The sequence below is a fragment of the Trachymyrmex cornetzi genome, unplaced genomic scaffold, assembly GCF_001594075.2.
Source record: "Trachymyrmex cornetzi isolate Tcor2-1 unplaced genomic scaffold, Tcor1.1 scaffold651, whole genome shotgun sequence".
Lineage (NCBI taxonomy): Eukaryota > Metazoa > Arthropoda > Insecta > Hymenoptera > Formicidae > Trachymyrmex > Trachymyrmex cornetzi.
The window spans coordinates 85,501-108,952 of NW_017299972.1; the positions used below are offsets into that span (position 1 = coordinate 85,501).

The 23,452-nt window shown below is 34.7% G+C and overlaps 1 protein-coding gene across 2 annotated transcripts in view; it reads left to right on the forward strand.

The window, feature by feature from the left end:
• LOC108767140 (NAD-dependent methylenetetrahydrofolate dehydrogenase) overlaps positions 1 to 23,452 on the forward strand; it is a 104,261-nt gene that overhangs the window by 67,229 nt on the left and 13,580 nt on the right. Inside the window, exon 1 of one of the 2 annotated variants that reach the window (XM_018516864.1) lies at positions 10,395 to 10,410. The exons of the other annotated variant lie outside the window; for it this stretch is intronic. The gene's annotated coding sequence lies outside the window, so the exon portion shown is untranslated. Of the gene's footprint in view, positions 1 to 10,394; positions 10,411 to 23,452 lie in introns of those variants that run through there. 2 annotated transcript variants of the gene reach the window in all.

The following is a 23,452-nucleotide window of genomic DNA, read 5'->3' on the forward strand; positions in this document are numbered from 1 at the left end:
ACAAAATTATTTTAATGGTCCGACAAAATTACTTTCAGATCTGTATCTAGCTAAATTTTTTAACAATAGGAATTTTATTTTAAACTGTAAATTTTTAGATACTTTAGAAAAATCGTTCTATTCGTTTATCGATTATTTTTTATTCCAGCATTAGACTGCACTAGAATTTTCTTCCTCATTTTTGCCAAGTATTAAATATGTATATATCTATTTTACTTTAGATTCCAAAAGTGTATACCAGTTCATCTATAGAAAATAGACTTAACATCTGATACACTTGAACGACAGTTAAAGATAGCACATACGATCTCGTTTTCTCGATGACGAATGACACGTTTATTTAAGAAATGGGATCGGTTAAAGATCATCATTCCTTTAAAAATAAGTACTGTACAGATATTGGATGATTTTTACAGAGTGCATTGATATTATTTTAAGAGAGTGTTTTTACATTTGGAAACCTTCGGTTTCCTGCTATGAAGTACTTAACTTTTTTTACAATTTGTCAACTATTTAAATTATCTGTCCATCCTGTTTAGATAAAATAACCTTTCAAAATTTTATTTGTTTTATTAAATAATACAGGGTAGTAAACTATTTTATAATTTCATAGAGTTGGTTCGTCCATCTATCCGTCCGATTGTCAGTTTTTCAAAAACAGCTCAACTTTTTCAAATTCTATTTTTAATGATAGATACTCAAAAACTTTAGCTCTATCGAAGCAAAGTATGAGTCAAATCAATTGATCGTAAAGAGGTGCAAAATCAAGATATAAATAAGATTTTCTGTAATATAGATCAAATCAAAAGTAGGTCAAAATAATAATTTTAAGAGATTGTAACGTATCGTACTTCGATATTTTGAACCAAGTTCTTCCTTCGGTTATAGATTTTTCGCTGCACTACTTCGTTACATCCGTTGCAAAGGGTTCATTTTAACGTATACAATTTCTTATGACAATAAATTATGTAAGCCTTTCGATAAGGTCCTTTGATATTACCTCTTTCTAATCCTTTGAAATTAAAGTCGGGACGCAGATCATCAAAGAAACGGCTTGGCAAAGGAAAGGGCAGCGTTATCGCGCGAGCGTGATTTGCGCCATATTTCTAAAGTAATAAAGCTGTCCCTCTCCGCGAGTGCGGAATATCGTATCGCCTTTACGACCCTTATATCAAGCGCTTAAATCAAACTTATCCAGGCCCTTCGCGCGGGTAGGAGAATGCCGGGCAGTTGGAGAGAAGGGTTGTGCGCCCTATCACGGAGTTGCCACCCTCGGACTGTCCGCCGCCGTATGCTCGATTACATGCAAAGTTTTGTCATTTGTGGTTGGACCGTATTACACGGGTTCACGGAGCTTATTTTACGCAAGGGCGAATCTCCACATGGAAGCTAATGAAACTTATATGCTTCGAACCCTCAACCGAGGGCACCGCCCCCTTCTATGCGAAAATACTTTAAGATTGTTGTATAATGTTACGTGAAAACAATTTTTCGCTACAGTTGCGGAAGAAATTGCGATCCGCGTTTAAAAGGGACACGATCGAGAAATCAAAATGCTTTAATCTGTTAAAAAATTACATGAAACATTAGTTAAAGCAAAACTGATATATTAAAATTTCAAACCGATTGATTGTGTCGTTTTTAGAAAAAAAACTGAAGTTAGTGTTTTATTCATTGTGTCTTATATGACAGATGTATTGAACGCTCAGTCTATATAAAGATTATATGAATAATTAGAGAAAATCTTTTTTTACGTTCTTGCAATGAATTAACTTTGTTCATCATGTAATTTTTTTTTTAACACAAATAAAAAGCTGATAAAAATATGCCTTTTTGTTTATACACAAATCGATAAAGAATGCCAATCTTATTTACAAAATTTATCATTGCCAAGTGATCGATAATCGTTGAACGTATTAAATTACTTGTATTTTGTAATTCAACATAATTAAAAATTAGCACTTCATAATATTACTTTTTATTCTAGTAATGAAATAACCTCTTTCTTATTATTAAAAGATTTTCGTATATTACGTTGGTGTTGCTAACGTATAAAAGAGGAGATAAGCATACCCTCTTGCCACCTATTCCCGCAAATGATCGGTCGTATCTCCTTAATTTTGATGGAAAGTTTGTTTTACATAGACCTCATTTGGCAGTTACGCACTTCAATATTATTCAAATCCAGTAACATGTAAATATTGACATTTTCATTGTGCATTTAATGGTCCATTATTTTCGTGCATTTAATAATTATAACCGAGCAACATCAGTTCGGAATTTCTAGTGCTGGAATAAGTGACATAATAGATAATCTAATATTGTCGCTGTGAATTGCGTCCGCGTTTTAGCATTTTCATGTAAAAACATGAATTTAGGTAACACATTTCAAAATATTCAAATGTGATGTTTTTTTATTTAAATGAGAGTCTCATTAATGACATAAAGTGTGTATGTACAGCATAGTTACGATTCAAATGAACAGGCAGTTACATTATTTAATCGTTGCACGGATATGCAATCCGCTGCAGCAATGGGAAATTTTCTTCATTGAAATTGTCTGGCAATCGCATGTAATTAACTCGCTCATTCGCATTGGCATTTTGTTACAACTGAATATTGAATTTTTCCATTAACGGTAGAACGCTCGCGCGTAATTGCTATTTAACAAATCACTTTCCCGAGACAGTGTACCAAATTAATTATTAGTTTGTGTAAAACAGCAGTCTTCTATAATTTATCGATGTTTTAAGTATTCTTAAAAATAATCGGGGAAGAAAAATACGGAAGTCTTGAGAAAGAATACGATATAGAGCTTTCACTGAATAATGCAGTTGCTGGAAAATAACATGTGTTAGCCATATCGTTTTTATTACGTACAATTATCGTAGTTTCAAAATGTTAATTATTAATTTATGTGAAATATAGTGACCTTCTATAATTTATCAATAGTCCAAGTACTTTTAAAAACAATCAATGAAGATAGCTAGACAGGAGTCTTAAGAAAGGATGTTATTTAGAGCTTTCATTAAATAATGCAATTATTGAAAAATAATATACTCATATTTTTATTAGTTATACTATTTTTACAATTATATACAATTGTTGTAGTTTCGAAACAGCAAGACGGATTTTGGTATCTTTAGCTCTTGAAGAGAGACATAACCATTGATAGAAAATCCATCGAGTGTCTTTGAGATCAGCACAGAATTAATCGCCGCGATTTCAAAACCGAGTTTATCGCGTGACCGCTACGCGAATTTTAATCCTCGAACGAAATATCCCGAGTTTCACGAAGAATCGCGCTATACGTCGACCGATTCTTAACAGAAGTAGACAGATGGATTGAAGTGCGGAAGCTCTGTATTCAAGCACGAGAGTCGCCACGAAGGTACTCGTGCGGGAGGGTGAGAAGTGCGGGTGCAGGAGAGTGGAAGAGAGGAGGTAAAAGTTGAAGAGAGGAAGAAGAGAGTGATCGAGGAAGAAGAGGGGTGGAAAAGCAGGACGCTGCACTCGAAGTTAATGGCGTCAGCTGTTACCGTACTGTTGTCGACTTTAGGTCGAAGCCCTGCACCTACTGCCCTTCTCTCTCTCTCTCTCTTTCTCTCTTCCGGCTGCACGGAGAGAAGCCGGCCGAGAGGGCGAAAAGAATATAATATTAAATCCCACGGTCTTGTGCACCCTCGACCTAAACGGATAATCCGCGGTTTACGCCACGGCGACACGACCGTGCACCTACTGTGAGCAGGGCGCTTCTTTTCGCGGCCCATGCGAGGAGACGGTACGCGAAAAGTTATCAGGCTTTCCATTATACGTATCTTACGTCTGCCTTCACACCTTGAAAGAAATCCTTCACTGCCCTCTCTCCTCTCTCTCTTCTCTCTCTTTCTTTCTCTTTCTACCTCCGCCTTAGATTTCGGTTCTCATCGTCCTATACCAGCGTGCGATTCTCCGAGAACTCAATTTGATGTCTTGTGTTATTCTGTTTGTACCGTTGCACCTCTTTCTACTTCTTCCGTTCTATTCCCAGCCTGAGGACAAACCCCACTATTTCCATCGTTCGCGTAAACATTTGGACTAGGGTGGATCGTATGACGACAAGAAATTCCTCCTTCTCTTTCAAATATTAATAATTACAAGACTATTTTCTATATAAACACAATAAAAGTAATGGAGTGTCAATTGTGATAATTGAAATCAAGATAATAGCTTGTAAACAGAACTGCTACGTGAAGGAAGAGCGAAACGAGAGTGTATATAAAATCCTTCTCGAATTTCCTAAAAATTTAATGTGCGAATAATCCTCTCTTTTATAATTATACACGCAGAAAGCTCCGTGCTTATTATGACGAAAATATATCAAGCGAACAATACAAATAACGCATCAGAATAAACAATTCTATTTGCGAACGGATTGAGGATGATTCGATTGTCGAGAGTCCATTGATCGCCGGGAGCTCGGCTCGTTTAATCGAACGTCATCGTCCTGTTTGTTCGCATTTATTCATCACGGCTTTTATTTTCCACATAATTACCGTTTAACAGTTTTGATCTTTCCAGATCATTTCGTTCGTGATGGCATATGCACTGATGAAAATCTCACGTTCCGATACATTTATTAATGACGTTCATACGATAAATACTTTAATTGCAAAACTTTATTGGCAAACGTACCGTTCTCCTTATTGACATCGCTTTTGTTGTCGTCTAAAAATATGTTATCTCATTTATTTAAAAAGAGTCTGGTAATAGCTAGCAAATGTATTTTGTTTAACGTATTCGTACAATATTTAATAAATGTTATCAAACATAATAATAGTATCGGACCGTTTGGTGATAACTGCACTCTAAATTTCCTACAGTGAAATCTCACTCCAAGAAAGTGAAAATGCAACCACCCTTGAAAAAAAGTGAAAATATTTCACTTCTTGAAAAAAGAGTGACGATCTTCACTCTTTTTAGAGTGAATTTTTATTTCAAAAAAGTGAAATCTCATTCCAAAAAAGTAAGATTTCACTCTAAAAAGAGTGAAGATTGTCACTTTTTTTTCAAGAAGTGAAATATTTTCACTTGTTTTCAAGGGTGGTTGCATTTTCACTCTCTTAAAGTAAGATTTCACTGCAAGAAATTTAGAGTGTAGAAAAGTAAAATCATAACATTTAAAAAAGTAAAATTAACGTTTATATATATATATATAGTTGATTTTGATTACGTTAACCGAACAGTTGATTAAAATTATTTCACCAAAGCTTTAGTAATTATCATCTAGGTTTGATTATTATGACCAGACTTCTTCAGTATTTGAAAACTAAAGACTTTACCGAATTTCTGCCCTCTTCTCTCTCTCCTCCCTCTCTTTCTATCTCTCAATAATTAAGTCTCTCATCCTCTTTAGTTACATTTTATTTTAGCAAAAGTTTGAATCTTGTCTCAGAAATTCAACGTTAAATTTTAAAAAGATACGAGATATAGCGATCGAACTTTGACTATGGAGTAATTAATTTCCAGAATATTCCGTCACGCGCCGTTCTCCTCAATTAATTTTTGACTCAATTAACTCTTCTAAATTCCGACAATGCAACACTCGGAAAACATACGGCGTAGACATTCGCTAGCATTAATATATCGGAGTTAAATGCGAGAAGTTTCTCTTCCCTGCGCGAATACATATTCGCGACGGCAGTTCATCTCTCGCGGTCCCCCGCTGATTCTCCGCGAAAATTCTCGAACGCATAATTTCATAGAAATATCTCGCGTGTTCCATGGATCTGTCCTGAGGCTCACGCGGACTTTTTTCTACTCCGCAGCGCGGAAAATGGCTACGGCTCGCGACGCACGGTCTGCCGGTGTCACGATGAAGAATCCACCGCGGTTCATTCCCTTTTTCCGTTACTTTTTTTTTTCCTTTCTTTCCCTTTTTCTCCAGCAGTCGTATAACTTTGGCCCTCGTGTACACGTTATTTTATTTTAACGCCCACGATCACGGCTCGGCTCGAATTTACCATTGGCTGCGCGAGCAGAAAAAGCAAATGTAAGACTTTTTAATATGATTTTTACTACGATTTGGTTTATACATTTAAATCCCTGAGGAATTAAAGGCAAAAAAATTAATTATTTTAAAGAATCTTTTTCCATTGAACGCAGCCATTGCCACAACCGAACACGCGACACCACGTCATCGTGTCCTCAGTTTCTGCTCGTGACAATATCCTCTATTATTTGTGTGAATGAACGAAATCACCTTCTAGCATCGGTGTCTTCAAGATAATTCTCCATGTTAAACATGGAGAATATTCCAAACTTATTTAGGGGATATTTTATAGACAAATATTTTAAATTTCACGTGGATGTAAAGCGTATCTATATTCTGTAATAAATTGCAAATATATTTTAATATTTTAAATGAAAAAGAATTAAGTTTTCCTTTAAATAATGATTTTATATAATGATAAGGAATTTTTATCAAATGGCTCATCACCTAAATATCTTTTCTTGCGTGACGAAGTTCTTCAAAAGTTTTTAATCTTGAAACTTTAACTTTATAACGTAATAAGTTTTCATCGTCTCGCAAGTAGTAAAATTTGGAGAATAATCCGTCGAGTAACTCAACAAAATATCTATAGAAAATCGAGTTTTCTCTGCAGTTTTACGTTATTCGATACCGTTGGCTCGTTTTCCGTAACTGAAAGAATCGTGTTTCGGCCGACCGATGTAACCGTTCAGTGGAACTGAAAGTCGCGCGGTTCTTTTTAATTGAAATACATACGAGAAACGAACTTGGTCGATAGAAAAATTTTGGCTTGACACGAAACAATTCCACTGCGCATTATTCCTTAAATAAGTTAACACATAATAAGAAATATTTCCTATTTTTGTTAAAAACAATTGTTGAAATTTTTTGTGGTGAATTTTTAACATATCCGAGTGTTGATTTAACATAATATGATTATATTAGTTTGTTAAATTAATACTCAACATTTTTTAGTCTTAAAATAATACAATTTATAAATAAGTAAACAAATAATATAAAAGTAATGTATTTTAAAACGCAAATTTTCCAACATATAAGCGAATAAAATGTGTTAATTTCATACATTATAAATGTTAATTTTATTGAAAAGATATGTTTCCACAATTTACTTACAAATTGTGTTAGTGTTGCATTTTTTATATTAATTTTTTATATGTTATTCATGTTATTTCCTAACATTTATTTTGTGTTAACATCAAAATTTTAGAAGACAAGGAAGATAAATTTAATAGAAATTTCTAATTAATTTTCTATGCAGAATTACTAATAAAGATAAATTTTCTACGTTTGAAAATAAGCTCGACGTAAAGCCAGGGATAATGTTCTCTTATCGTATGTCCTCACTAATCTTATATGAGGAACAAAAATCGATTTCACATGAATTGCATCCCATAATTAAATCTTCGGTTACCACTGTCACGTACAGGTCTTCTAAACTTACACACAGGCTACGAAAATCTTATTAATATCTATGCAAATTTAAAGGATCACTCTGGGTTACATTGAAAATTAAGGGATTAAGAATCTCGTGCATTTCGATGGCCCGGGATAATTTCGCGCACTTCAAATAATTTCATAATCACAAGTCTAATCCCGAAGGTAATCAAACGTATCGTATATCTCGTCCCTTACAACATTCCTCTTAAAAATCCGTGAAAATCTTGAATGTCCATAATAAAACGCAACGGGAAGGCAATCACTTGAGAGATTGCGAGTGGACTATGTGATACTCGCATAAAAGGGCGTTTCACTCTATAAATGTCAACGTCACCCTTTTTTTTTCTTCTTGCCCCCGGTGTACCGTGGTCGAAAGAATCATGTTTCAATTCGCGTTACATTCGCATGCGACCGAAAATGCGACGGTGGTGTATTTAACTGGATTTCGCGCGAAAGCACTCGTGGGACGTGGCGCGGCAGTGGAACGATCGGCCGGTTGGTCGGCCGGCTGATCGATCTCGACAATTTCTACGCCGACAGGTCGAGAGGACTCTGACGCGGTTACTGAAAATCTAAAAAAAATAATAAAAGGAAGGGGAAGAAAACAGAAATAAAAATGGGGACACACACACACACACACACACACACACACACACACACACACACACACACACACACACACACGATCGAGGAGAGACGCGCGCGTGGAGAAATAGAGCGTCAACGACTGACAAAAAAGGGGTGCTAGCGCGAGCTGTGTTTCAGAAGAAAATATTGCGGCGCGATAAACGTCACCGATAAGCACGTGGAGACGACCAATAAATTTTTTGACGGTTGACGGTGCCCGCGAGAGAGCGAACTTGTTTAGTGGCCGTCGGAATTCGAAATAAAATGCACCTCTTCTCTCTCTCTATTTCTCCCTCTTTCTCTCTTTTTCCGTTTTTATGTTTTTTTTTCTTTTCGTCGTTTTATTTGCCAACCTTTTACAGGGGGAAGTCCACACGCTGGAGTGCGTAACGATGCGCAGGAATTTTCCGCGCGTTGTTGGGAAGTTTTTGTTGCAGTCACAGGCGCGCCAGGAAATCCATTTTGTCCTCTTTTTTTCTCGTTTTTTAATGAAATCAAACTATTTCTTTCATTCCATTTGACATTACTCCGCTTCTCTCGATAGAAACAATTTGTCAACGTGGATGTACAGGGTGTTTTAACAATCGACTTTTTCCTAACTGAAAATGTCGGGACGTCAATCTTTTCGAGCACTTAGAAAATGGTTACATTTTCTAATTGAGTCGCAGTAATTAAATGAATAAAATATCTTTATCTGTCATTTAATCCAGTTATAAGACTTAAATTTAATAAAGCTACTAATTTAATTGTTAGAACACTTATGCAAGAAATAGCTTCCCTTAAAAGGAAATGTGATAATTTCTAAACTCTTCTAGTCTATTAAATTAACGATAAATTTTTAATGATCGTATTTTAGAATGTACCAAATAGAATGTATATATATATATATATAATCTGTGATAAGTAAAAATATTTTATTAAAAAATAAATATTTAAGAATTTATATAAAGATCTTATATGAAAAAGAATTTATACGAAATCTGACATAATACATATTTAATTATTAGCAAAAGTTTAACTTTCTTTAGGAAATGTTCGCTTCTCAGTATGAGCGTTTTACTGGATATTCTCAAGCTTTATATTTAATCTCAGAAATTAAGAATTTAAGATTTTAAATTAAACGATTCGAGCAAGAATATGCAGAGTAAGGAGAGAGAGAGAGAGAAGCGGCCATCGCCGGTGGATTATCTTGTGCAGAAGTTCGAAACGTAAAAGGGTTGGCAAGATAAAAAAGAGCATCCGCCTCGTTCCGTACATCATCGGATAGCGGCTAGTATAAATGGGTGTCGCCGATAGCCCTCGGCCACCATTGGGAAAACCGATAGCGCAACGATCATCGAGTAAAAGCGTGATTGATAAAAAAGGAAACGCGAAGCGGCCATTGCCTTCTCTCCCGCGGGAATCGTATCTGCTGGCAGTAGCAACGAAATGAAATGATTATCGCATGCAGCGATAACTCTCGTCGTTAAATTGGCGCGGGTAATAAAACATAGAAGGCATTGGTTGTCGTTCAAACGCGATAATTTAGCAGAAAAATGTTTCTCTTCGATGAGCCTTGGGAAACGCCATCCTTTTGAACGCGAAACATAAACACACTTTCAAGATAATCGATAGTATAAAAAAATTCATATAACAGCTTTCATAATAATTTAACATTTTCTTATGAATTTTATTTTAAATACAAATCTTGTTAATACTATTCTTCCATGTAATTTCCATGTAATTTATCATAAAGACTTAAGAAAAGATAAGATGAATGCGACAACTTGGAAAAGATTGGAAACATTATAACATCGATTATCGCTTAAACGCGATAATTTACTCAGAAAAGTGTTTTCTTTTCCTGACAGGTCTTGAGAAATGCATTTTTTTTTAACGTGTAACAGAAATATTTTAGGGGAGAATAGATTTGGCATAAAAAATTCATATGAAATATCTCCCTTGATAAATTAACATCTTTGTACATTTTATTCTAAACACAAATGAATTTTATTTTAAATATGAATCTTATTAACAATTTTCATGTAACTTATTAAGTTACTTAAGATGAAATATGAGAATTTGACAACTCAAAAAAGAGGGAGATTTAGTCAAGAGAGATAACATCACTATTTCGACGTATTATAGATTCGCGATGGATGATGACTCGGGATTATATGTTTGGAGACTGGGTATTAACCCAACCGGTGCACACGGTGCATTCCCTGGATGTCAATAAAGGGATAAAGAGATGGAATCGACTTTGCTTGCCTCATACCTACTGAGATATCGACTTTGTCCGCAATATCCGGCGCAGATATTTCGCAATGGTCCAAGTATGTTTCACTCGATTCTTTATCCGAAAGCGATTTCCGAAGCTCCCCGAAGGTAGAAATGAGACAGTATTTTTTATTAGAACAATGAATCCATACGAATGATATAAAACGAGCTCCGTTCTGTTTTTTTTTTTTTTTTCCTATCAACTTTGCGGAACCGAATGTAAGTTTATTATACAAATCCACTCAATTATAAATCTCTTTGTCAAACATGCAAAACAATTCAATTTTTTGTACATCTACAAAAATTCAGATTATTTTTATTAAATTATATGTCGTATTCATTCGTTTTTTGGCTGATATCAGCTGATATTGACTTTTTTAGTTGATTTTTTTTCTAGCAAAATATAGTAAAAAAGTTATGTACATACATGTACGCGCATTTACACAGTAAAAAATCGTGCGTCCATATGTAGAATTTTTCTTGTGTTACCACATTTTTTTTTTACTTCAATGTAAAATGAACATGCAACTGATATGTTATTATTTTTGTAATATTTTGATGTGTCAGATTCATGTCACCTTTCTAACTTAACAATTGCGTATGTCAATTAAAAATGGAATATTATCTTGAGTGTTTTTAACACAATTGTTTCAATTAATCTATATATCTCAAAGTCAGTTTAACATCTAAGAATTTTTTCATTCACATTATATACAAATGTTTTATTAACATTTTCTTACGAGTTACTGCAACTACTCTTCTATGTACTCTACTTATTTTATATATTAGTTTTAAATCACCCTTAAAGTCAAAATAACAAATATAAATGTAAAGTATTGTGTCAATTATTTAACATTATTAGTTCGTTAATAAATAACACAAGACGAATGAGTTACTTTAACTTAAAATTTAGAGTGGATCTCCTGGGCCATGTAGAAAATGTTAAAATTAACATTTTCTTTTTTACTGTGATATGCGCTCGCGGAACGACGAATACCTCATGTTGGCGAACGTCCCGAATATCCTGATTTTCATTCAAGCCTCTAATGCGGTATATTAGGCGTCAATCGGTCATCGTCATCGGTGCGCATATGCACATTACTCTCGCGTTTAGGATCGTGTTTTGTACACCGTTCTGCCGGCGAAACGCTTGCCAGTCGGCCCGACAGCCACCGCCGCATCTATTAGTCAATGGCGAATGAATATTTGATAACGAGAGTTATGGTCCGATCAAATTCCAGCTCCGTGTACACCCGCTGCTTACGGATATTTTATGTACATGACCAGCTGATATATATAGGATGTATCCCTTATTTACGGCCTGTTGCGGATCGACGTGCGCGTACCGTATTTTCACACTTCGCGAAAATTCCCACTTGTCCGCGTTTATTCGCGCTGTATTACATCAGACATCCGAGAGAAACGATGTATTCTTCGCTGCTATACATATACGAATATATATGTACGAAATATTCTGGAACCTCTGATTTTAATTTCAGCAACAGGTTCCTTAAAAACAAGCTCAAAACTCAATTATTATCATATTATATCATTAGCTTATTCTGTAATTTTAAAAAGCAAATTGAATTTTTCAATATTTCGGATTATTTTCTAGAAGAATTAGTTATAATTTTTATACGTCGTACAAACTACAAACGCTAATCTTTCACTGGTAGAACCTATTTATCATCACTGTTTGATTAGATTGTACATGATTTAATAAGACAAAATATGAAACGTTTGCAAAGAAACAAATTTCTTCTTTTTCAAAGAAATGTTTATTAATCACAATGTTTATTAGTAATTTATTAATTATACAGGCATACAAACAATTTTTTATCTGTAGATTAGACCATGATATTCTTATAACTTATTTTGATGCTTTGAAACTAAATCCAATGTCCAAATTGTCTTATCACATCACAATTCTTTTTATCAATGGAGTCCGATTTTTCTTTATCTTTAACTTACTAGTTGCATATTACTTCTACATGCTTGCTATTATCATTAAATTAATGTTTTTTATCTCAGCTCACTTATTAAAAAGCAGAAATGGCTCTAAACATATTTATATGTTTACATTTAGTTTGTAACAAGTCTCGCATTATAATATTTATTATGGAACATAATATATACTTATATGATTATGCAGACACACACATAAAATATACAGAATATCTCAGATTTAAAGTGAGAAAAGACGTTTATAATTCGAAAATTATTCTATTATCGCTTTGAAATTTTGATATTAAATATTTTCATCTCGAAACGAGCTCAGGAATTTTGCTATTAACGGGTGTGACGTTAAGTCTAATTGTGACATCTTGTACATCTATCATCAAACTATTCTTTTGACAAGTGACGAATTAATTGATCAGCATAATAGTCAATCATTCGCTGAGTATAAAATGCAGAGTATAAAATGAAAACGTTTAGAACTTATAGACTTTCGGAGTGATGAGAACAATCTCATGGATTAACGCTACGCTGCGTAATAGAAGATACGCTTTAAGTGAGAGATCTCCCGCACCCGATTGCAATACTCGCCATTGTTATTGTTACATTGTTTCGCTGAAATTAATGGACCAGCCGTACTCCTTCTCTCTACGATTTAACTTATCTACGTCTCGAAAATCTCTAAATGTATTTCGCAAAAACAATTTTGACGAAACTTCGTGAAACAGATTTGGCGGGAAGGAACGGTGTGTAATTATTTCGCAATGTAGCACCGTCTATTTTTTTTAATAATCAATGCCATATCAGTGTTTCAACCAGTATTCCGCAACACTAGTAAAAATTTTCTGTAAACATTTTAGAAAAAGTAAAAAAAAGCAAACAAATTTAGAAGAAATAAGTAAAAAAAACGAGTTAATATAAAAAAACGCTTTAAAAATTATGAAAATTATCTAAATTATATTGTTTTTAACAAAGCGATGTAATCACTATATTAAAATGTCTTTTAAAACAATAAAATAAAAAATTAAAACCTGAGAACTTTATTTTTATTTCTGAATTTTGTTTTAGCATATCTGATAAAAAAATATATGCTGAACGCTGAAGCATGTGTACCAATAATAATAATAATGATAATGATAACTTTATTGTATGCACCTGTTTACAAAAAAAGATTTAAAAACTTAATAATGTACCTCTAAAAATTTGACTCGTTATTTAATTTGTCACGAATTGAAAAAGATTGAAAAACGCTGCTACATGTATTAGAATGCATGTCAAATTTTTGTATGCACACGTGCATGACATTTAAATGACTTTCGAGGAACACAAAGAGTAATGATTTCTGTCAACAATACAATCGCTATGTTATCGCTACGATACGATAAGAGTTAAATGCGTACAAAGCGTAAAGTCGCCACGGCTGACCATCGTCGGCTGTTACTACTTGAATTGATATGCCGCGCCGCGTGGCCATTCTTCTTTACACATACCGGCCCTTTTGTTTCCTTTCCATTACCTGAAATACTCCGTGAAGAGACGAGGAAAACAGGAACGTGTACGTGTGTATGTGTTAATGAATGTGTACCGCGTATTCGAATGTATAGAACACGTGTAGAAAAACATCAAAATATTTTGCGAAGATATAAAATACGTATATTTTTTTTTGTAATAATTTTTTAATGGAAAATGTTGAGAGGTATCGGGAAATTTTAAGAGTCACAAATCGAGATGTCACGCCGAATAAAAACGAACGTAATTGAAAAATAAATGACTTTTTGAAAATTAAATGTATTTCTGGTCACTTTCAACCCTAATTGGTATTCGCGGGTCCATTGAACAATTACGCGCTAAACGTTATAACAAATGTTTTCACAATTTATAACAAACGTTTAATTTCGCGAGACATAATTGTAAATTACATAATCTTATTCTTTGGATTTTAAAATGAAAAAATCATTCAATTACGTTAACATTAAGCCAATTAAGATGCACTGGATTCGTGAATACTAAGGGAAGGTATTCGGAAAATTAGTATTCGGAGCGAATGCCAATTAGGATTAAGACTTTCTAAAGCAAAATAGAAACACTTCCAATTTCTTTTTCTCTATCTTGAAGTCGTTATTGAAATTAACTTTCTATTTAATTCTATAAAATGTTTCGATATTATTCTATAAACACTCCGTACATACTGCCGTATCCGTGGCACGCTCTAGCCTTAGCTATTTAGTCATCGCGCGTGACCCGCCTGGCGAACCAGCTTCTAGTCCAGTTCTCAAAGGGAAAGCCGAACGAAGCGAGGGAGATAAGAAGGTAGATTGCGAATGAGAAAAAAATCCAGAGAATATACGACGACGAGCGAAACGAGGTGAATGTAACCGGGCAGTCGCGAGACTTTATCCGCTGCCTCTCCCCAAGTTTGTACACCGTCGCTTTACCGTTGCCATTCTTGCAAGTTGACGTTGTCGGTCCTCTCGCTTCTCTCTCACATCGCCTTCTTTTCCTTCTTCTCTCGCGGCCCTGAGACGGCGCCTGATTGAACGGCTTTGTCGCGACACAGAGGCACGTCGTCCCGTTGCGGTAAATACATTTCCCGGCAAGTTCGAGCAGATTTTCGACAAAACGGTTGCGTCAGATAATATGGCATTTGACGTACACGTAACACGTTCAAGCTCGATCGCTGTTGACAGCCACACAATAAAAAATATTATGTGTTTGTGTTAAAATTGGTCCTTGTTAAAATCTCTATGTTGAACGCTTAACATGTCTGTGTGTTAATTTAATGTGTTACTCGAATATTTTGTCTTAAATTAATATTTATCTAATATTTCTTTTAGTGTTAAAATAATACAATTTACAAGTAAATAGACAAATAATATAAAAATAATATATTTTGAGATGTACATTTTGAAATAAAACGTATGAATAAAATGTTAATTTAACATATAAATGTTAATTTGACGAAGAAATATGTTTCCACAATTTAATTGCTTCTAAACTGTGTGAATATTACATTTTTTGTATTAATTTTTTATATAAAAATGTTTGTGTTACTTTTTGTAAACATATTCATCTTACGTCAAATTAACATGAAAATCTAGGTGAATGTTTGAGACATGAGAAAAATGTATTAAGCTAATTTAATACAAAATTTTTTTCAACTGCCAACGGGATGTTCCAGACAGCTGTCGAATTTCACTAGAAATCAACCACACTGAGAGAAAAATGTTTGGTATTTGTAACTATAATTACATATCACTATAATTATGATTATTACTACTATAATAATAGTAACAGTAACTATGTATATAGTTCTAGCAATAAATGTATATAGTTGGCAACCTAAAATGACTATAACTATAGTTGAAATTACCATAAAAATCATTAAAGTGACTATAATTTTATAGTTATATTTGGGACCAACCATACACTCTAAATTTCTTACAGTGAAATCTCCAAGAAAGTGAAAATACAACCACCCTTAAAAAAAAAGTGAAAATATTTCACTTCTTAAAAAAGAGTGATAATTTTCACTCTTTTTAAAGTGAATTTTTACTTCAAAGAAGTGAAATCTCATTTTTTTTAAATGAGATTTTACTCTAAAAAGAGTGAAGATCGTAATTTTTTTTCAAAAAGTGAAATATTTTCACTTTTTTTCAAGAGTTACATTTTCACTCTTTTGGAGTGAGATTTCACTGCAATAACTTTAGAGTGTAAAAAATATAGTTGGTCCAAAATATAACTATAAAATTATAGTCACTTTAATCATTTTTATGGTAATTTCAACTATAATTATAGTCATTTTAGGTTGCCAACTATATACATTTGTTGCTAGAACTATATACATAGTTACTGTTACTATTATTAGTAATAATCATAATTATAGTGATGTAATTATAGTTACAAATACCAAACATTTTTCTCTCAGTGCATAAATAGTAAAATTTTGCAACAGCTGACGATGGTTTTCAATCTCGCGAAAAAAAGAAGCTTGATCACTATAATAGTAGACACCTATATATCAATACATATAGCCACTGTTCTTCTCACAATTTTATCGACCATTCCACAAATCCCTTATACAACGTACAATAACAACGCAGCCGGCGAGTTTACGGCTTCGCTTTGAGAAGTCGCTCTGTTCCTACGATCGTACGTACGACACACGCAAAATCGGTAGGGTCGAGGTATTACATGCGCGGCATGAACGTAATATTAAGACTTAGCGTGTTCTCCAATAGATTTGGCGTATAAACCGGTGTCGTAACACCGGCGCGAGACATTTACGCAGCGTTTAACACCCTGTGTTTCTGAATTGGTGTCAGTAAGTGAGGCAAGTGTAAGTGGATCGTGTAAATGTAGTTACAACTGCGCGACTGGACACGAAGAGGTTTAGTCTATTGCACATCGTTTCAAGATGACCACCAAGCGTCTTGGGCGAAACTGAGAGCAAAGTATTTCCAGCGTAACGCTTGTTAATCGTTGTTGTTAATCGTGCGGTCTTTTAACTGCCAACGTTCAGTTCATCGAAACGATAATACGTAATTATTGCGTTATTCCACGAACATTTGATTTATAATTATTTATATTATGACATGTCAATAATTAATTTATAGTAACCGTATTATTACTACGAATGTTTGATTTATAATTATCGCATTATTACCGCGCTGTTTCACAAATGTTCTGTTTTAAATTGTCATGTAATTATCGCTTACAGATTATTTAAGTGTTCGATTACTCCGATATTGCGCTACGCTCGTTGTTCGCGAAGTGGTAGAATATTTAATCGATCATTTGTGCAATAAACGACCTCACGCGCGATCTTTGTTCAGGCTGTTTTCCAACTCAAAGAATAGCATTGGATATAGGCGTATGCAAGGGAAGCAGGAGAGGCCTTTACTCTTTTAAAAAAGCCTTTGGTAAAGAGAAATGAATTATAAAAACCATTTTTACAATAAAAAGTTAAACGCTCATTACCCATTTTGTGATTCACGCGTTATTCGTAAAAAATGAAGCATCATAAAACCATAATATGTAAATACACAACTAAGTATATGGTACACAGAATGAGTAGGATCTTCATGAATATTTCAGTGTAACTTTTATGTACACATCCAATTCTACAAACTGCGCGCCGAAATGTTTTCAGTCTTGAAACGCAATCATAAACAGAACTAGTAATATCACAAATTAAATATAGAGTAGTAATATCACAAATTAAATTGACAAGTAATTTAATATTGATGCTAATAGGCATCTTAGAAGGATACTAATAATTTGACCTTTTAATGAATTTGTGGTTTATTAGCATCAATATTATTAAGTTACTTGTTAATTCCATTTGTGATATTACTGCTCAAGTTCTATTTATGATTGCTTTTCAAGACTGAAAATGTTTCGACGCGCAGATAGGAATTGTGAGATATACATATATATATATAATATAATTCACACCGAAATATTCAATTAAAATCGATTTCATATCGTGTAAACTTTCGTTACTTATTTAGCTGTGTATTTGTAAAAAAGTTCGTTGAAGATTCTCAAAGGCTAATTTTATTGTAAATATTTTAATATCAAGTGAATATTAAGTGAAAATGGACCGAGAAAAGTTCAAATGAATGAAGTGAACGTTATTCGGGCAAGGCGAATGCCTAATAATATTGTAATAATCTTGATGGCTATAATATTTTTGTGTAAATTTCCAGTTCAAGAAAACAGCGCACCTATTATTTGTCGGTCTTGCAAAACACAGTTCTACTGAAACTGGAGTACGTAATATTACAAAGTAAATTGACAAGCAATTTAATATTACTGATACTAATGAACATCTTTGAGATACTGGAAAGAGTTTATTGTGAAAAGTATTAACTCAGCCGAGACCGACCTGAATTTCCCAAATTCCATGCAGACGTTTTACCAATTAAGACTAACAATAAGTATATATTTTAATAAGTTACATGTGAAGATATAAATTGTTATCCCTCTTAATTAAAATCCTGAGATACTCTCGTAGCACCGGATGATTTTGAAACACCGAAACGACTTAACGAGACTCAATCGATATTGGGCATGTAGCGAATGGCAAAGCTTTGCGTAATAATACCAAATCCCGTAAAGCAGAAATGATGATATATCATGCGTATATAGGAGAGATCGGGCTTTTTTTCTCCGCGTAAAAATTCAGTTTCATCGCGAGCTCTCGCGAAATGAGCGATTCGCTGATATTGCGTCTCATAGAATCGCATGCGACGAAGCGAGTCATCGTCACACGTGACTCGGATTTACGGATGGCGCTTTTAGCTTGTCTCTCCATTTTTCTGGTCGCCAGTTCCGGATTTGCGAGGGGAGAACGGAACGCCTGGTGGCCGCCGAGGAGGAAGAGGAAAGAGAAACGAGACAAAGAGCCGTCGTTCGACGTGAAAGGGAGAAAGAGGGCTTGTTGTAACAGCAGGCACTGACTTTATCGGGCTTTCGAGTTTATATATTTTTCTTTTACAAGGGATTGCCGCCCCCGCATTTTCACGCTTTCGAACCCAACCCTCTTTCTTCTCACTCTCGACAACTTTTTCTCTCTTTCTCTCTTGTTTTCCCCGTTGCACCGTCGAACACTTGCATTCACCGGCAGCCGCCCCATTTCGTACACTGCGCATTTATTTCAATGCCCTACCCCCGCCGAGTCTCCCTCGTATCCTCTCTATCGCACCCCTATTTCGCACTTAGAAACCAACCTCTCCCGACCACTCTCCATCGGTTATTTATTTGCGATAGTACTTTTTACACCGCTGGCCGCTATCGTGTCGGAACCCTTTGTTCCCTGGAGCCACCCCCCGGAGCGCGATTCCTTCCTTCCTCCCTCCCTCCCGACGGGAGGTTGAAAAGCAGCGAAGGTGTACGAAACGGTTGCCCAGTGGCCGTTACTAAGGTGCATCGTGAAGATGGAAAAATAATGATTTCCGTCCTTCCATGGTATTTCGTATTATCGAGGAATACGGTCATCAAGGCTTCATTTGATACGTTTCTCTTTTATTATTTTTTTTTTCTTTTGTCTTGAATCTGGTACGATGTTCGATAATGCGGCTTTCCAGGCTTGATGGCGGCTTTATCGAACTCGCTCATGAGCTCCGCTCAATTAGCTTCCCCTCGATGCAACGACAAAAGCGTAACGACGCGTGTCCATTCTCGAGTTACTTCGTGCTTCGATTCTTGCACTTTGTATTTTTTTTCTTTTTTTTTTTTAACGAAGCTCTTCCCTGATTTGTTAGAGTGTACATTTATTAAACATAAAAAAATCGCACAAAATGTATCTTTATTAAAATTTAATTGAAAGAAATTAACTTCCTATATGATAAAGAGAGTGATTTATTTAACTTTACAATTACTTATGGAGATATTTGATCGATCAATTAAAAGAAATAATTTTACTAATTGACTAATCAAATAATAATGCTTCAAAGAATTCGTGCACTAAGTAGACCATAGCCCGAGGGGGTAACCACTTAATGTAATCGTGGGACAGAATCCTCGAAAAATCGTTATAAAATTTATATAAAATCTCTATGTATAATCCGATAATTACATATGCAACCACGAGAAATCATTGTATAATATTAAATAAAATCGTTTATTTTACCAAATTGCTTCATAGTAGTGAAAAAAAATTATTTGTAATCAAATGAAATCATGTAATCTGTGGGACAATATTTCAGCTAGTGGTTACCCCCTCGCCATAGCCAAAGTCAAACGTACACATATAACGACTTAATTTAAATGCATATCGTTATACCGTAAACGGGCGACTTATCTCACGTACGTGGACCAATGTAGGTCTTAAAGAGCCCGATTAGCGGGTCCAACTAATTGGGAAAACCACCCCTCCGTTTTCACAGGGAGAGCAGAAATGCTGGACAGCCCGCGCAGACAAGCGCAGGCTCTCTCGCTCGCTCGCTCGCTCTCTCGAGCCGGTAACAACAGGAAGATTAATCGCTTTAATTTCCGAGACATGATTAATCATAATTAACAGCTTGCGTTAGTAGCAGCCTCGCAGTAGGGTGAGAGAGGCGCCGAAAGAGGGGGATGAGAAGCGCAAGCGAGGAGAAGCAGCATTACGGAGAGACCGTGACAGATAATATCGAAATACGCGAAATTGAAGATAAGGCCCGAATTTGAAGGTAACATACTAGAACAAGCGAGGTAGAAGCTGTTAGCTTCCCTCGCGATACGCAAGCTAACACTTATTACGAATTCCTGTAATTCCATTCATCTACAAGAATTTCCATATCAATGAGATTAATTTGATTTTCATGTCAAAGTGAGTTTGTTTAACATTGTTTCGCGCAATTTCCTAATTTTTGACGTTAACGTACGTACGCACGCACAGACTATTAATCCATAACTAGAATATATGAATCCTGATGATTCTGAGACATTTTTTTTAACTTTTAAATAGTGTACATCGAAGAAACAATTTTGCTAAAGTCTAAATATTTAGCTGGATACAGATTTAAAAACAATCTTGTTGGACCATCAAAATAACTATGGAGAAAAACTTAAGCGTGATGAGAAAAATGACTACAAGGGGACTAAAACGTGACCCCTTTTAACATCATTTTTCTCAAAATTGTGACGTGATAGTCGATTTTTACCAACGGATTCGTGTTCAGTAGAACATAATAATAAAAAAAGTTAAGTTTTGTTCTATAATATTATTATATTATATTTATGCTAAGTTCAAGTGTTGTAATTTGTTACATAGTTGGAAACTTTTAAAGGTCGGTTGTTCCATCTTTGGATAAACTATGTAATAACTTATCTAATGGATGAACAAAAGAGTAAGAAAATAAGAGAGTAAGAAGGTGAAAGAAAGCTGAAGTTTCGAAAGGTGGAACAATGCAGTCTATTTCTTTTTCCATAACTAGCAGATAACAGAAAGGTTAGTCTAAAGGATTCATATTTTCTTTTAATGTCACAAGAAACGTGGATTGTGAGTTAAATCGTAGATTGAAATTTCGCGAAATCTACTAAAGATTATAAAAACTGTCTCGTCGTACGCGCATCATATAAACGGTTTGTTCATTGTCTGCTCTTCTTAAACTAATGGCGCTCTGCAAATCGCAATTGTTGGAGAGAGTAGCATGTTGCGGAGGTTTCGCGTTGCCGCGCGAAATCTTAGGTATTCTCATACAATAGAACATCGTGTAAAAGTTACGCGAAGCCCCGGCGGCTCTACGCCCACGAATCCTCAAACGCAGTGGCAGACTTACGTTTAAATATTCAGGTCTAAAGATGTAAAATTATGCCGCGGAGAACGTGAACTGTACCCAAAGCGGAGTAAGACTTAAGACATTGACTGGAACGGGAAGCAACTTTGAAAATTTCGTATTCCTAGGGAGTCTTAGTGTATATCCGCATTTTAGGGCAAAGTACAAGGCAAACTTGAGACAGAGGCTACCCTGTCTGTTTACTTCAATAATGTCGTATTAACATATGAAAATAAAAGTAAGATATGGTGTGCGGGATAATTCTATAGAAATCTATAAAATTTTATATCAAGATGATCCAAATTCAGATTGATGCGACTAAATCTAATTAAAAATAAGAGAAATTTGTATACTCCTGTAATTTTATTCATCTACAGGAATTTCGATATCAATGAGGTTAATTTGATTTTGATATTAATGCGACTATTAAGAAGTTCTTTGATCAATATAGATTTTATGATTAGCGAAAATTTGATCGAATCTCAATTTTACCCCAATTTTATTAAATGATCGTTATTAAATTTTCTTAATTATGATTTACTAATAAAATAAAAACCTAATAATAATCTATTTGGATCGGATAAATGATTTTGCTAAAATCAAATTTTCATAAAATGAAGAGTACTAATTTTACAATTATTTTATATTTCTACAAATTTGATCTCCAATCATACGTAATTAAAAAAACCTATTAATATAAATGGGAATTCTTGTAATCAAGGAATCGGTATCGGATTGTTATGGTAATGCTGATGCAGATAAAGTTTGAGAAAACAATCTTGTTATCACTGAGAATGACGTTTCAAGAGAGCGCGATAAGTGGCCATTAACTGTCGGAATTGTTTATAGTAATTGCCGAGGGAAAAAAAAACGTAAGTAAGAGAATACAGGGAGAAAGGAAAAAGGGTGCGATATAATCCGACGAAAGGGGGTCAAGAGCCGGTTGGTTAGAATGAATAATATCCTAACACATGCGGCGAACAGTTTCAACCCCGCGGCGCTTCATTTAGCACGCGCTCGCGCCCCCTTCTCGCATTCTCCTTTTCCCTCGTCTACTCCTGCAGAGAAGGCAGTGTTTTTCGCAAATTAAGAGATTCGCAATAATGGCCTTAATGGTAGCCGTAAGACTAGCAGCTGAAAATTACGTTGCCACTTAAATGCGATTATTTATTGCCTAATTTACTATTACTGCCGACAGGACAGCCCCGTGTACTTCGGTACACCGACTCGTTATAGCATTATGGCTCGTTGTGTACCCACAATTAATTTTTTCCTACCTTCGTTCTTTTCTCTCCCTTCTCTCCTCCTCTCTGCTCTTCATCTCTCGATTATCCATACAGCTGAGGTTTAAAACTGCGAGAGACGTGTAGGAAATTTTATGAGTTTTCTACAATAAACCATTAGTAATAGATTAGAAGTCTGCAGGAACGAATTGTAAACGAGTAATGTGTCATAAAATAATAATAAGTCAGTAATCAGTGACTGCATGGAGATGATCAAATTCCATTTCTTATGAATTAAAACGTACAATTAGATAACGTTATGACTAATCAAATACGAATATAAGTTGGTATTCACAAGCTGGTGTTTATAGTCCATTCTTATTTCAAGATCATCTTAAGTATATAATGTCTTAAGATGTTAATATTGCTCTGTGTATTGTTCGTGATATCTGAAGACTGCACTTAAATATAAGACTCGACTATGAATACAAACCATATTGTCTTGTTGTTTGCCTTGACAGCTACCACTTCTGATTGTCTGAAATATTTATGACGTAATCTAATATGATTTATTCTAGATGTAAATTTTCCAAGATTAATGATTATGACTTAATAGTTAATTAATTTATGACTTACCATTAGTGTTATATGAGTGGAAA